The following is a 14,946-nucleotide window of genomic DNA, read 5'->3' as shown; positions in this document are numbered from 1 at the left end:
ACCTGTTTATTTTTACTTTTTTAATGTAGTTACCATAAAATTTATAATTACACATGTGGCTCACATTTGTGTTATGGGCCTGTTGGATAACACTACTATAAACTATAAGACAGCAGAAATCCAGTAAGACATAGCTTATGCTATAAATCATCTTCCCTTAACCCTCTCCCCCACCCAGGTACAGCTAGAATAGTCTAGGAGCAATTTAAGTATGTGTAGCGCAATTCACCACTGCAGAAACTGGGAAAATCATAGCCAAGTCTAAATGGAACTAAGATGATACAGGGGAGAAGAAGTGAGGATAACACAAAAGAATAGAAAATTCTAAACCCATATCCTTTGACCGTGGAAATCAGAGATATGAAGGTCACTGGAAACCCACGCTCGGACAGAGACCACTTCCTCCCAGCTCAACTCTATCATATTCAACTCACTGATGAAGACTCCCCGCCCCTGCCCCCCAGGAATCTTTCCAGTTCCCTGTCCTCAAGAGACACTAAGCAGTACAGAGCTTGGTAATGGGAGACAGACATTCCTTCTGTTACCATAGTTGGGTAGTTGTTGAAGGTGCTTAATATCTGTGGTAAATTTCCAGGTGCTCTATATGGAAGAAATGGAAGTCTTTGGTCCTTTCAAACGAGTAGGTATCATTTATTTCTTACATTTCCATTAAAAGCACAAGAGGGGAAGCCCGAAAGGGAATAATACTTACGAAATAGAAAGCGATTATCTTTCTTTTTACTCCAACTTCCAAGACGAGGAGGAAAATTCATTGATGAGTATTTATTAACTAATGATGAAAGAGCACTTCAAAAATGAAAATGGCCCTGAAATGCACTGCATTATTCTGATTGCAGAAAATGGGAGACTAAAGAGAAAGAGCGCTCTATAAAATGTCCTCTGCAATTGGCTCCGTCTCTCATGGGCCTCTCAGATTCCTTTGTCCCTCCCACGATAATAACTTGTCTTCATGGCCATAGCCAAGAACACATTCTTTGTTTGGTTACATAAGCTTCTAAAAATAGCAATTTATCATGGAAATGCTAAATGACCCTTGAAGATCGGTGTTCTGATGGGCTATTAAGTTATTGCTCTATCTTCTGATACATATTATAATTAAAGATAAAAAATCCTTTTTGATGCTTTTCAAACCTTAAAAGTATATCAATTTCATTCTTTGGGTATTTTTATCTTAAAAAAAACATGAAGAAAAGTTTTCCGTGGTCAAAGTAGTTTTACCACAGATATGGAGATGAATTTTTCTCCTTATTAATGAGGTTTAATGAAAAAAAAGGAGGCTAATTCAAAGGGTAATTTATTTTTTTTTTCTGTCTGTCTAGGTAGGTTTGATAAATGAATTCAAGGTTAAAGAATCAGAGAAATTAGCTGGCAGAATATTTAAAGGAAACCTAATAATGCATTGTTCATTTCTTAAATCTAGCACTTTAAAACTGAAAGTCCCAAGATGTAATCTAGTTGATGCCTCCCTAAGACCAGAGAGGTTGAGATGCTTGCCAAAGTTACACAGCAACACCAGCTTGCTGTCTTCTGCCCTGGATCACATATTATCATTCTCCTTGACACCAAGTGAATGAATGAAAGAAGTGCCTTAAACAGAACTTGAGTACTCTTGGAGGTACAGAAAACCAACGTTTTAAGACGGGCTACCAAACTCAGAAAAAAACGTAGGGAAGTCGGGGAGACTTTCTTCACAAAGCTCACCAAATGACCAAGATTATTATATAAAGAGTCAGGAAGGCTTCCTATATAGTAAACTTATTCAGGTGTGGGGTTTTTCGTGTTTTGGTTTTGGTTTCGGTAGCATTTTTTTAACTGAGGTAAAATGCACATAAAAATTAACCATTTTCAAGTGAACAATTCTGTGATATTTAGCACATTCTCAATGCTGTGTTCATCTAATTCTAATACATTTTTATCATCCCAAAAGAAAACCCTATACCTATTTACACTGCTACTCCCCATTTCCCCCTCTCCCCAGCCCCTGGCAACCACTAATCTGTTCTCTGTCTCTATGGATTTACCTCTTCTGGATATTTTATATAAATAGAATCACACCATACGTGACCTTTTGTGACTGACTTCTTCCACTTAGTATAATGTTTTCGAGGTTCATCCACATTGTAGCCTGTTCCAGTGCTTCACCCCTTTTTATGGCTGAATACTATTCCATTGTGTGTCTATAGCACAATTTTATCAACTCCTTATCCATACATAAAGTATTCGTGGTAATTTTTCATCTTCAGTACTGTCTGAACATCCTACCCTCAATTAACACACTCTGAAGAGTCCCCGCTCAGAAACCAGTCATTTCTTGTTCAAAGAACTAGAAAGCAGTGTTAATACTGCATTAAGTCAGGGCACCTGGATGGCTCAATCAATTAAGCGTCCAACTTGTGATTTCGGCTCAGGTAATGATCTAATGGGTTGTGGGATCAAGCCCTGTGCAGGGAGTCTGCTTGAGATTCTCTCCCTCTGCCCCTTCTCTCTCTCTCTCTCTCTCTCAAACAAATAAGTCTTTAAAAAAAAAAAATACTGCATTAAGTCAGTATCATAGCTCTCTTTGTGTAACTGCTATATTCTATGAACCATTTCTAACAACAACCCTGTGGATGGAGTACTATTCTCATCATCTTTATTTTATAGGTGAGGAAGCCGGGACTATATAAAAAGCTTAAGTGGCTGTCCAGTGTCACAGCAGGGGAAATGGCAGAAGCAGGACTGGTCCCCTCCTTCTCCAGCCACCCAGCATCAGAGCTCACTCAGCTACCCACACTAACCAAGTCATAGTTCACCTCATGGATTATAAAATACTTCTACGAATTAAATTTAGAAACGAGGTCCACACATTCAGACCAAGAAAAGCTTCAAGTCATAACCAAGCTGAGCTCTAAACGTATGTTTGGAAGTCAGTCCTTGTAATTCATAAGGCATTTTCCCAAGCAAAGCATTTCCCAGTTGTGTAAATGGTTTGTAGATTCTCATATTAGCCCACCAAATACCTAACCCATCAGGAAGCAGAACTACATCATTATTACATTATCAGACTTAACCTTTACATGTTCTATTACTTTTATAACACACCACGTTCCAAGTTGAGAATGGAGAAGTCTGAAACTCAGCCTCCCTTCCCCACAGTGGTGCCCCCTGCACACTGCCCAGCCCCTCCCCACAGCACTTTGCTCCAATACTTGTGGAAATTCCAGGAGCAGTAAGATGGTATCCTCCTGATGAGGGGGCTTACATTAAAGAGGTTCCCAGGCAAACCTCCAAAGAAGAATGGGGCCAGGTTCGGGAGCTGAACATACTCTCAGAGCAAAGAGGCAGGATATTTAGTTAGTGTGTGGAGACACAGAACAGAGCAGGGACAAGGTTTATGTTTGGCATTTAGTGGTGAGCTGTAGGTTGACTCCAAATCATAGCCCCAAATAAGTTTTAATGTTAAATAGAAACATGCTGGGCGCCTGGGTGGCTCAGTCGTTAAGCGTCTGCCTTCGGCTCAGGTCATGATCCCAGGGTCCTGGGATGGAGTCCCACATCGGGCTCCCTGCTCGGCAGGAAGCCTGCTTCTCGCTCTCCCACTCCCCCTGCTTGTGTTCCTGCTCTCGCTGTCTCTGTCTCTGTCAAATAAATAAATAAAATCTTAAAAAAAAAAAAAAAAGAGTCTGCCTTCGGCTCAGGTCATGATCCCAGGGTCCTGGGATGGAGCCTCGCATCGGGCCCCATGCTCGGCGGGAAGCCTGCTTCTCGCTCTCCCACTCCCCCTGCTTGTGTTCCTGCTCTCGCTATCTCTCTCTCTGTCAAATAAATAAATAAAATCTTTAAAAAAAAAAAAAATAAATAAATAAATAAATAGAAACATGCTGGAACATTATGATAGCAGAGATAAATGAGATAACACCAATTGTCCATATGTTTTAAGAACTCAAAATAATACAGGACAAATTCTTTCCTGTACAGTGCTTTTGAGTTTACAAAACATCTTAGCACCCATTGTCTCTTGTTCACGCAACAACCCTGTGAGTTAGGATAGATATTAATATACCCATTTTACAGATGCAGAAATTGATTATGGCAATTAAATGCCATAGCCCCACTGCTAATAAGTTGTGGAACCAGTACCCAAATGTAGGCTTTTAAAAAAATCTGTGAGTCCTGAGTTCTCTCTGCAACAACAGGCCACCTCAGGCCAACTTACTTTGTAGCTCAGTCATCCCTTCTCAAAATCCTAAGTCCTGAGACAAAGGTTACCTCAGACTTGGTGGGAATGTAGTCAGCCACATATAGAGCAAGAGTGTAAGTTTCTTTTCAAAAACCAGACCTTCTCAAACAAAAATAATGTCAGTTATTCCAGTGATATTTATAGTTACTTTTTTTATTATGTTATGTTAATCCCCATACATACATCATTAGTTTTTGATGTAGTGTTCCATGATTCATTGTTTGTGCATAACACCTAGTGCTCCATGCAGAACGTGCCCTCCTCAATACCCACCACCAGGCTAACTCATCCCCCCACCCCCTCCCCTCTAGAACCCTGTTTGTTTCTCAGAGTCCATAGTGTCTCATGGTTCGTCCCCCCCTCTGATTTCCCCCCCTTCGTTTCCCTTCCTACTACCTTCTTTTTTTTTTTTTTTTAACATATGATGTATCATTCGTTTCAGAGGTACAGATCCGTGACTCAACGGTCTTACACAATTCACAGCGCTCACCATAGCACATACCCTCCCCAATGCCCATCACCCAGCCACCCATCCCTCCCACCCCCCACCACTCCAGCAACCCTCAGTTTGTTTCCTGAGATTCAGACAGTTACTTTTTATTCCTACACACTAGACTTTTTAAATTTATCTACAAGATTATCGCTTCTTCTTTAATTGCAAGCACTTACTCAGGACAGAAGACTTTCCATGATACTGTCATGCTATATGTTTTTAAAAATGGAGTGACTCAAGTCCAGGGCCTCCTGATTGAGGCTCTGAGGTTCTCTCAGGCTCCAAGGTGGATGCTGAGATCTGTCTGGCCATCAGGCCAGGTGAAGTGGGCTGCTCTTCCCCAGGGTTAGACAGTTACAGGTAGCCTAGGCTCCAATGATGAAAGACCCGCCAGCCCCCCAGCCCCGCCATCTTGTTCTCAGACTAATATCACAGGAACCCCTTATACACCACACTGTGGAAAAGGAAGAGGTTCTCAGAATGCCTGGCATTTATAGACATGAACTTCATCAGCCAGCCTCACAAGGAATTGCTATTCTAATGCCCAGCCCAGGATACATTATAGTTTATGATCACACATGTGGAGATGACTTATTTTTATTCCCTATAAAGACTGACAGAGAATCTGCATGTACATTGGGGTGGGGCTGGAGGCTGGCAAATAAGAAGGAGAGAGAAAATGGTAACTAGTGAATGTTCTACCCTCCTTCTAAAGATTTATCATACCTCAGATGGACTGACCGTAGGCATAAATCCTACAAGTGGATGCATCGAAGCCTGTATGTTTGGTTTCAGTTCTGACTCATCCTATTAGTGTCTTTCTAAGTGGTTGGGTAAATTTTGGCTCTCATACTTCTTACTGCCCAGCTTCTACTATTCAGTGGGTGATCCTTGTAAAGTACTATGGCCCCTGACCTTCTGAGGTATCACATAATACAAACTGAATCTGGAATCAGAAGCCCTAGGAATCCTGTATTTGCTATTGATTAACCATGTGACCTTAGTGAGGCAACAAGCTGGCTGATGAGCCGGCATGTCTTTACTATGCACGGAAAATAATAATACCTTAGCATTGTTGTGGAAATGAAATAAAATAACATATATGAAAAAGATCTTGAAAACTCTAAAGTCCTCTTCAAATATGACTTATCTACTCACTTAACAAATGTGAGAGTCACTATCCAGGCAAAAATAATAATCGACATCCAGATTTTCTAAGATAGACGTTGTTCCATGGCGGGGGAAAATGAAGTGGACGTTTAAATCGTTCTCTGGTAAAATCAGGCCATGGAAAGGGTCACTTGGTGTGTTCTAGGCATGGAGGGCAAGAGAGGCTTGTGTTAAAGTGGTTCGATTTAATATCTGATATGTCAGTCACTGTAATCACAGTTGCAGGGACTGACACATGAATGCCCCGTTGTTGAAAATCCCATAATGAAGAAGAGAATATGACTTCACTAGTCGCCTCCCTGACCCTAGTAGGAGTTTTCCATCATTTCATTAAAAAAAAAGAAGAAGAAAAAAACCTACCACATACTGCTCAATATGGTGACTGGCTCCTGAACAGTCAAGACGTTATTTTCAAACACATTCTTTCGTTGCTTTTCCATCCCCATGGGGCCCTGCTATAATTCCTGGCCTTCTGATACCCCGTGGCTGAGCTTCCATCGTGCTGAGCAGATTTTCAAACAAAGTCCCCTTGCTGTGTGCATAGAACTGCCCTCCGGAGCTGCAGGCATGCCTGTCGGGGGCTCCGATGCTGAATTTACTTCCCACATCTTGGACACATCACTCTCTCCCCACCCTCCCTCCCTCCAGTCCCCACTCCTCCCCCCCTCCCCCTTCATTCCTAAATCCTACAGCCATGACAGAAATAAATTAGCTAGAGGTACAGGTCACACCTTGGAGAGCAGTAAACGTTCTGTGGGAAATCAATAGAGAAGATGGGATTCTCAAACAGCTGAAGCAGAAGGAATGATGCATTGATGGCTATACATAAACCAAACAAAGGAGCCTGAGAACAGCCTTCCAGGGAGGGGCCGGTGCACTCCGGGTTCATTTATTCCAACACCTGAACCCGAGATAGCACCACAGAAAAGACGCTCCCCAGACACCTGTTTCTGGAGCTTGTTTTTCCTCAAGAAGGTTATATGTTGCCATGCGAGTATTTGTGAAAATTAAAAATGATGTTCAGATTGCGGATGCTAATGCTGGTCCCCACCCCCCAAAGCCTCCTGGAGGGTCCTGAGCTTTGTGGGGGAGACATGTATCTGTTCCAGAAAGACTTCCCTCTATGGCTGCTGACAGCAAAGGCAGGGAAGGCTGGTCTACATAGTTAACTGAAGCAATGTCATTCCTAAAGCCTGAAGTGTGATGAAACCCAGCAAGCTTCCGGTTCTCCCAGACCTGGGTTCTAGTCTTGGCTTCGCCACTCTGTTAGCAAAAGGACCTTGGGAAGGCCCCCTTACAAAATCGGTTGAGAGGCCATTGAGGGGATTACATAAATACCTGGTACAAAATAGGCACTCAACACTTTCTAGCTGCTATTCTTCCCCTCCTCCAACTGAGTATGAGCAGCTGTTTAGTTTCTCTTGACTTCTGCATTTTTTTCTCCCCACAGACCTTTCACAAAGGTAGCCCCTGATAAAAATTTAATCCAAGAGAAAATTCAAGGTCTAGCAAAAAGAGGGAGCTCAGGAGAGCTTTCGGTCCCTCCACATCTGTGTCAGTGACTAAATACCACCCCAAATGAGAGTGGCACGCTTACTGTGTGAACAGTGTCATGCTTTCTGCTTTTCTGTTCTGAAAAGGCTTCTCCAAAACCCTACCCCTAAGAACCTCACATTCGAAATTCTAGAAATTGCCTTTCTCTGTACCAAGAGCTTTTTCTCTCCTGTATTCTCTTTTCTTTTTCACTTCCACAAAGTGCATTTATTAAAAGATTTTGTTCCCTTTGAGCCTAAGTTTCCCCTCCCACAGCTGAATTTCAGTAATGAAATAAATAGTTCAAGTGGGTAAGCCCTTACAAACAATCTCCTATACTGACCTTTTTACATTCTTAATTTTTTTTTTCATTTTCAATTGCGGTAGAATATACAGAATATAAAATTTACCATCCTCACCCATTTTAAAATATACAGGTCAGTAACATTAAGTACATTCACAGTATTGTGCAACCATTGCTACCATCTATCCCCAGAACTTTTTCGTCCTCCCAAACTGAAACTCTGTACCCATTTCCCCAGCCCTCAGCCCCTGGGAATCACCAGTTTACTTTCTGTCTTTGTGAATTCGACTTCTCTAGGTACCTCATATATGTGGAATCATACAGTGTGTGTGTGTGTGTGTGTGTGTGTGTGTGGTATGTCTGCTTTGTTTCACTTAGCATATTGTACTCAAGGTTCATCCATGTTGTAGCATGTGTCAAAATGTCCTTTTTTAAGGCTGAGTAATATTCCATTGTATGTGTATGTACCGCATTTTGTTTATCCATTCATCCACTGCCGGACACTTGGGTTGCTTCCATCATTTGGCTACTGTGAATAATGCTGCCATGAACATGGCTGTTCAAATACCTCTTTGAGACCCTGCTTTCAGTTATTTGGGGTATGTACTCAGAAGTTGAATTGCTAGATGGGATGCAATCCTATGTGTATCTTTATCTTTTTGAGGAACCGCCATATTGTTTTCCACAGCAACAGCATCATTTTGCATTCTCACTGACAGTGTCTGGGATTCCAGTTTTTCCACATCCTCACCAACACTTGCTATTTTTTTTTAAGTAGTCACCCTAATGGGGGTGGTGGTTCTCCCATCTTCTCAGGGAATATGTGGAAATATATGTGTGTCAACAATTTGTTTGGTACCCTGATTTGTTGTTCATCTCTCATTGCATACAGAAACAACTTATGGTCAACCCAATTCTGCTCTGGCTACATTTTCTGCCTAGTTCCCTGTCTTTTCAAAGACTTCCATCTTTCACTAATCTGGCTAATATAATTTGGGGAATAAAAGATTTTCCAACATTCTGATAGAAAGCAGTTTGCCCAGCTCAGCCAACCATGCCACCTTCCATGGAAGTAAGTGAAGGAGAAGCCTTTTCAGAACAGAAAAGCAGAAAGCATGAGAACCCTCAGATAGCAGCCAAGGGGGAAAGAATAACTATAGGTAAAACAGGCTAAATTTTTAAAAATCACTTTAACCTTTGGTCATCTCACCTGAGGAAATTCTCTCTGCCTTTCCAATTTTCAGGTGTGAAAAGTGAGGCACAGTGAATTGGAATAATTTACTCAAAGTCACACAGCTAGAAAATGCCAAGGTCAGAACCCAAATCTCAGACATTTCACCCCAAATTCTGTTTTTAAACTACATGATACTACCTAGTAATTACTGGGCTTTTCACTTCAGAAGCTGCAAAACTTTTAAGGACCTATTTGTGGGGTAACAAAAAGATGCATTTCAATTTGTTGTTCAAGTGGAGTGGCTCTCCAAAAGCAGGTGGTGTGCATTGAGCCAGCCAATTAAACACTAACCCTTCAGGGGAACAGACTTGCCCAACTCTGTACAATACATGTTGACTGATCCAGAATTAGGCAAGACTGGCATCTCCCATCTAAGGAACTTGCAGAAATAGCACTCAGTAGCTGAGAGGCTACTGGACAACAGCTGTCCACCTAAAATGCTTCCTGGAGGTGTTCCTAGTACACGAGGTATGCAATGCTCAGTTGGTCAATCACGTGAACCCTCTTTGCTTCAGTGGCCATATACACTTGTCTCCCAGCAGATTTCCTCCTCTTTAAACTTTCTAGGGATACTGTGAACTTTAAAGAAGCTAATGTTGGTAAAGCATAAAATCTAGTAGAGGAAACATAATAGATGCTCGAGAAAACAATACCCATCTACATCCCTCATCCTCCTACAGTGGACAAGTGACTGAAGGTCATGGTAAAGCCTCTGAACTCTAAAGAAGTTAGGAATTTTAAATAGACATTTAAAATCTTTACTTATCATCCACTGTCCCTGAAGTTGGCTTCACACTTCTGCGCCAGCACACCTATTTTGTCAGTAAATGCTCCGTGCCTTTATATGTACCATTTATTCAGCCACACTGAATGTGCTCTGAGGGGAGTGGCTCTTCCCTCTGGTTTTGCAGCCCTGTTATGGTGTGCTTACAGTTCTCAACTCAATTACAAAGCACTGATTTGGTCAGAAGTGGGCCTTGGAGCTTTCTCTCTCTAAGGGGATCTTTCTAACATAATGCCTTGTGTAAGCTCAGAGACTCCATCAACCTCAACAACCCAGTCAGTGCTGGTCCGAAGGGCCAAGAAATACAAAATCTTGACAATTCTACAGCCTGTGAGCACAAGTGCCTTCACTTGTTTCTCAATACTCACTGAAGCTATGAACCTAGAATAACCTCTGACTAGCCATTCTTCCCTTCAGAGAGGCTTCTCACACACACGAAGTCTGTTCAGCAGCCAGTGAAGGCCACCAAAGATGATTAGATTTGACTCGGCCATACTGCTTATCCCAGACACATCGTGCCTGGATAACCTCCCTTCAGCCTCTCCCCGGGAAGGGACAAAGAACACCGCTTTTGCCTTTGTTAGCTCCCTACCAGCAGTTAGCATGGTTTTTGTATTTTCAATAAATATGCCTTAAGTGTTATTCATAGGATGACAGTAACTCACCAACACAACTGCCCTGAGATTCTGGGAGTTGAGCTAAGAGCTGATTGGGATTCACAATGAACATAACTGACGCTCACCTTGGGTGATAAAGAACACAAACAACAACAAGAACAGGCACAACTCAGAACCTTGTAAGGTTCACAGTGCAGGAAGCACCATATTAAGTCTTTTACATACATCATCTCATAGAATCCTCACAGTAACCCCGTGCTTGGTATCCCTTTCTACCTACAAGGGAAAAAAGATGCAGTGAGGGGCACCTGGGTGGCTCAGTCGTTAAGCGTCTGCCTTCGGCTCAGGTCATGATCCCAGGCTCCTGGGATCGAGCCCCGCATCGGGTTCCTTGCTTAGCAGGAAGCCTGCTTCTCCCTCTCCCACTTCCCCTGCTTGTGTTCCCTATCTTGCTGTGTCTCTCTCTGTCAAATAAATAAGTAAAATCTTTAAATAAAACAAAAAAAGATGCAGTGAAACCCAGTAAAGTCCGGGTGCTTCCTCACTGTGCCATATGGCACACACCTTGGGGTCCTACACATAGAATTCAGAGCCAGCTTCCCAACTCCCTAAGTGTGACTGTGGGTGAAGTACATAACTTTTCTGACTTTTCTCCTTCATTGTGGGACTCACAGTATTTAAAGCCTCTGCCACACTTTGCACTTTCATGAACCACGGGACTCCTCTTTATGTACCCTCACTACCTCAGGAACCCTGAGCTCCCCACATAGATTCAGGATGGTCTAGAATTTCAAACCCTGAGTTGGGCAACCTGAACTCCCATCCAGCCTCTATCTGACCTGAGGCAGCAACTCCTCCAGTCTTTCAGTTTCATGCTTTGTCAGATGAAAATGTCAACACTGGGCCAATCGATTTTAATGGGTGGTGTTAAAGATAAAAAAGATAAAAGGAAAGACGAGAAAGTTCCCTGAAAGGTCTCAAGTGCTTATCTGACTTAAGAAACCATTATAGTAACAGAGTCAGTTGAAGAGATTGTTGCACAAAATATCTGCCATTGCCCAAAACCAAACAAGACTCCTAGTGAATGGGGAAACTGAGTCCAAGATGCAGAAATTCACCTCAGATCATTCCTTTTAGTGTATAGGTAAAGTCTTAAATTGGAGCTTGAAAGCTCTGTGTGCTGATTCTAACCTGGCCACTGCACTTACTACAAAATAAGGATATGACACTTGCCTTCCCCAAGCCCCATGGGCAGGGTATGGGCAGGACACAAAAACACCCAGAACACTTGAGACAAGAAAACCTCTAGGAAGTCAGTTACACGCCTTTTTAAAAATGTGATGTCAGGCTTTTTTTTTTTTTTCCTCCCACTCACTTTCCCTTGTCACAATCTAAATTTTATCCAGATGTGAACATGAAGAGGCCTCTGGGTTTCCTTTGTCCCTCGAAAGGTTTTGTGTCATTCTTTGAGACATAGGTCACGAAGGGGGAACAGCGTTGGGGAGGGGCGCAGTGATAGGAAAGGAGAGTCGGAGGAAAGAATGCTCCAGAATGTGTGCCTCCCCTCTTTCTATACAGACAGAGCCAAGGCAGTGAAAGGGTCCCTGACACCAGACAAATGCCCTTGGCCGTGCAAAGCCTCCCAAGCTGCACTGTCCCACAGCCCAGCCCGCGTGCGTGCGCCCGCACACACACACGTTCATGGAGAACTGTGCTCTCCCATACTAGAAAGGATTTGTTGCTTCAGTTAAACTTATCAAGATCTATGCCACATGTTAGGGAAGAAAGGAAAAACCAAACAAGACTGAATTACTGTGGCTATCTCCTTGGGGATCAATCTATAGCAAATAAACCACCATCTCTGCGTCGAGAAGCTTTTACTTATGAAAAGCAGAGGCAGGTGCAGAATTGCAGCAATTGGTACTAAATCAAAGCCCTGGGAGCAGAAGGAAGTGGATTTAGATGCATCCACTTAGCTTCTCTACTTAGGTCTAAATCACAGGACAGGGAGCGGATCAGAGGCCTGGGGGGGTCTGGCCTCTTCTTCCTCGTCTCCCCTGAGGTCTCCTTCCCACTTTGCTCACTGCTTCAGCTGCCCAGTAAGAACAGATGGACAGAAGTTAAAAAGAGCGAGGTCAGCTCATCAGCGAAGTCCTATTTCACACCCTGCCCCACCTCTTATCGGCCCTTTCTGGGACATAAAGATGGAGAATGAAGGGCAGGGGTGCTCCTGCATCTGATTCCGAATGGAACTATGGTACTTTCATTTACATCCCTTGAATAGCTAGCTGGTCAGTCTGATTTACACATTGGTAATATGTGATGCTTTGTATCCCGGCAAATATTTAATCCCTGACTGATCAATAATCCTCGCCTGGCTGTTCTGATTTTGAAAAGAAATAAATCCCCTTTTACTCTTAAAATTCTTGAATAAAATTAAACTGCTTTAGCCCAGGATGCACTGTTCCTTCATGAAGCCATGTGGCTTCCTAACCTCAGTCCTCAGATGTTTTAAAGGGGCCGTCTTTGCGAACTTGCTTTCTCTGAGATCCTAACATCTCTCTCATCGCAGTTTTCTGTGTCATCACAATTGATATGTAAGACAGCACACTTTAGAGTCTAATCCACTTGCTTTAAATTCAAAAGGAAAATTATTAATCTAAACTAAACCAGGGAGTATATGGCATGCAATATTTTTTGCATTCACTGCTTATATTCACCAAGAAGGTCTTGATTTAATTTCCTCATGACAAATCTTGTTTCTGCCTTTCTTACGTATTGTTTCCCTCCAAAACTACATTTTTTTAAAAAACTCGACTCCTACACAGATTCTAAAAAAACTGTGTCCCTTTCTCAGAGTTAGAGTTGAACACTGCAAAACATGCACATTACACATAGAAAGAGATGACTCTCCTCTCCAGAAGGGGCTCACAATGCAGCCCCAAAGCCCACCAAAAGTTCCAAAAACAACAGCAACGAAAAACAAACTCTCTTTCATCTTTGGCAGTAACAAAAGCAATAACTTTCACCAAACCAACCCACGCCAAGAATTAATATAACACAGAACACATCCACATTCAGACCATTAGGGCTACATCAGCTCGCCACAATATTTGTTTGAAAAACACATAATTTGTGGTAGAGAGACAGAGAGAGAGAGAACTTCTAATACAAAAAGAGGTTCTTTCAAATGCAAATTAACCCAAAGACATATTTTCCCTGTGTTTGGAAAATCACGCCAACATATGAGAAACATACTTTTTGTGTGGAAAAAAAAAATTGGTGTACACCCACTCAGTTGAAAAGGCAATTAAATTTGCTGTAGATTACCTTCACAGTTGAGAAAAGTTAACTCCTGGTTCCATAAGTCCTTAAGGACTTTATTAGCATTCACTGACCTAAGTAGTCTTCAGCTCCCAGGTAGCAAAGTTTCTTTTCTTCTCCACTGAAATGCTCAAGTGGACCCTGAAGGACATTGTATTATTGAACTGATCGGAAAAGAATATTGTTTCCAGTCTTCTGTCAGAAAGGAAGAAAGGAAGAAAAAAAGAAAGAAAGAAAGAAAGAAAGAAAGAAAGAAAGAAAGAAAGAAAGAAAGAAAGAAAGAAAGAAAGAGAGAAAGAAAGAAAAACAGGGCAAAATGCAGTCTAATCGAGCATTCTTCCTGGTGGAAAAAAAAAAGTAAATCCAGTATTCTGGAACGAGTTCAAACATAGCTTGACAGGCTACAGGAGAATTTACACTGAGCATGCTTAGCCCCGCACTGCTTGCATGAGACACTCTTAATGAATATTACTTCCTTCCCACTGGCTATTCCTGCTGGAAGTCCACACCCACTCCTCTTTCAGAAGTCAGGAATTCAGCTTCAGCCAAAGTCCAGAAAACATGCTTATGCAGAGGCAAGGCCCCACCGATCCATAAACTTTCAGGTTGTGACCTGCAGGTCAGTTTGACAAACAGAACATGGGGGTGCATTTTTTTCTGCCCTTGGTTGTGTTCCCAGCTTTGCGCCTGTCCTACACTGCAGTTCCCCTGGAGAAAAGAAAAATAGACAGCTTTCTTGCTAAAGAACACCACGTCCTAAATGCCAGTGAGAGGCCTTTCCGATCAAGCTTCCAAACCCAGATCCGAGTAAGAGTCATTTGCATATTCAAACACAATGCGAGGATTTAGCTTCGGGATAAAATTGTTGGAAATTTTCTACCCAACACATATTCTTTCCGATAACTTAGACATCACCACTCTTTAAAATGCTACACGCCGGGGCACAACCTGAAAATATGTTCAAAATTCAGATTTCATCTGTCATGCTGTCTAAGACACACTAAAAAACAGTTTTGTTGTTTTTTTAAAAAACAGTGCTTTCCCTTTGCCTTTTCCTAAATCTCTCTGTCATTTTTAATGACAGGCGACCTGAAATTCTGGAAATTTAAAAATAGACTACTTCTCTAACAGTCAAAAGGCAGGATTCATACTCTGCAAATGGAAAGGGTTAAGGGGAGGAGAAGAAGGGGGAGAGTTAGAGAGAGGGCCTAATATAGACAGCATAGGAATGAATGGAAGGGCATTTT

The 14,946-nt window shown here is 42.2% G+C and overlaps 1 protein-coding gene across 16 annotated transcripts in view; it reads right to left on the bottom strand.

Moving 5' to 3' along the window:
* Positions 1–14,130, bottom strand: part of LOC129046378 (uncharacterized) — a 271,806-nt gene extending 257,676 nt beyond the window's left edge. For 11 of the 16 annotated variants that reach the window (XR_010407056.1, XR_010407067.1, XR_010407068.1 and 8 more), the window contains exon 1: positions 13,706–14,130. The gene's annotated coding sequence lies outside the window, so the exon portion shown is untranslated. The remainder of the gene's footprint in view (positions 1–13,705) is intronic. The other 5 variants (XR_010407057.1, XR_010407069.1, XR_010407076.1 and 2 more) reach the window with 3 other exon arrangements.
* Positions 14,131–14,946: the final 816 nt, after the last annotated feature.

Source organism: Mirounga angustirostris, unplaced genomic scaffold (assembly GCF_029215605.1).
Source record: "Mirounga angustirostris isolate CCGP_5_RB_7025 unplaced genomic scaffold, mMirAng1.0.hap1 SCAF_13, whole genome shotgun sequence".
NCBI classification, from domain to species: domain Eukaryota; kingdom Metazoa; phylum Chordata; class Mammalia; order Carnivora; family Phocidae; genus Mirounga; species Mirounga angustirostris.
Note: the sequence above shows the minus strand (reverse complement) of the source record. Positions and strands in the feature narration are given on the sequence as shown.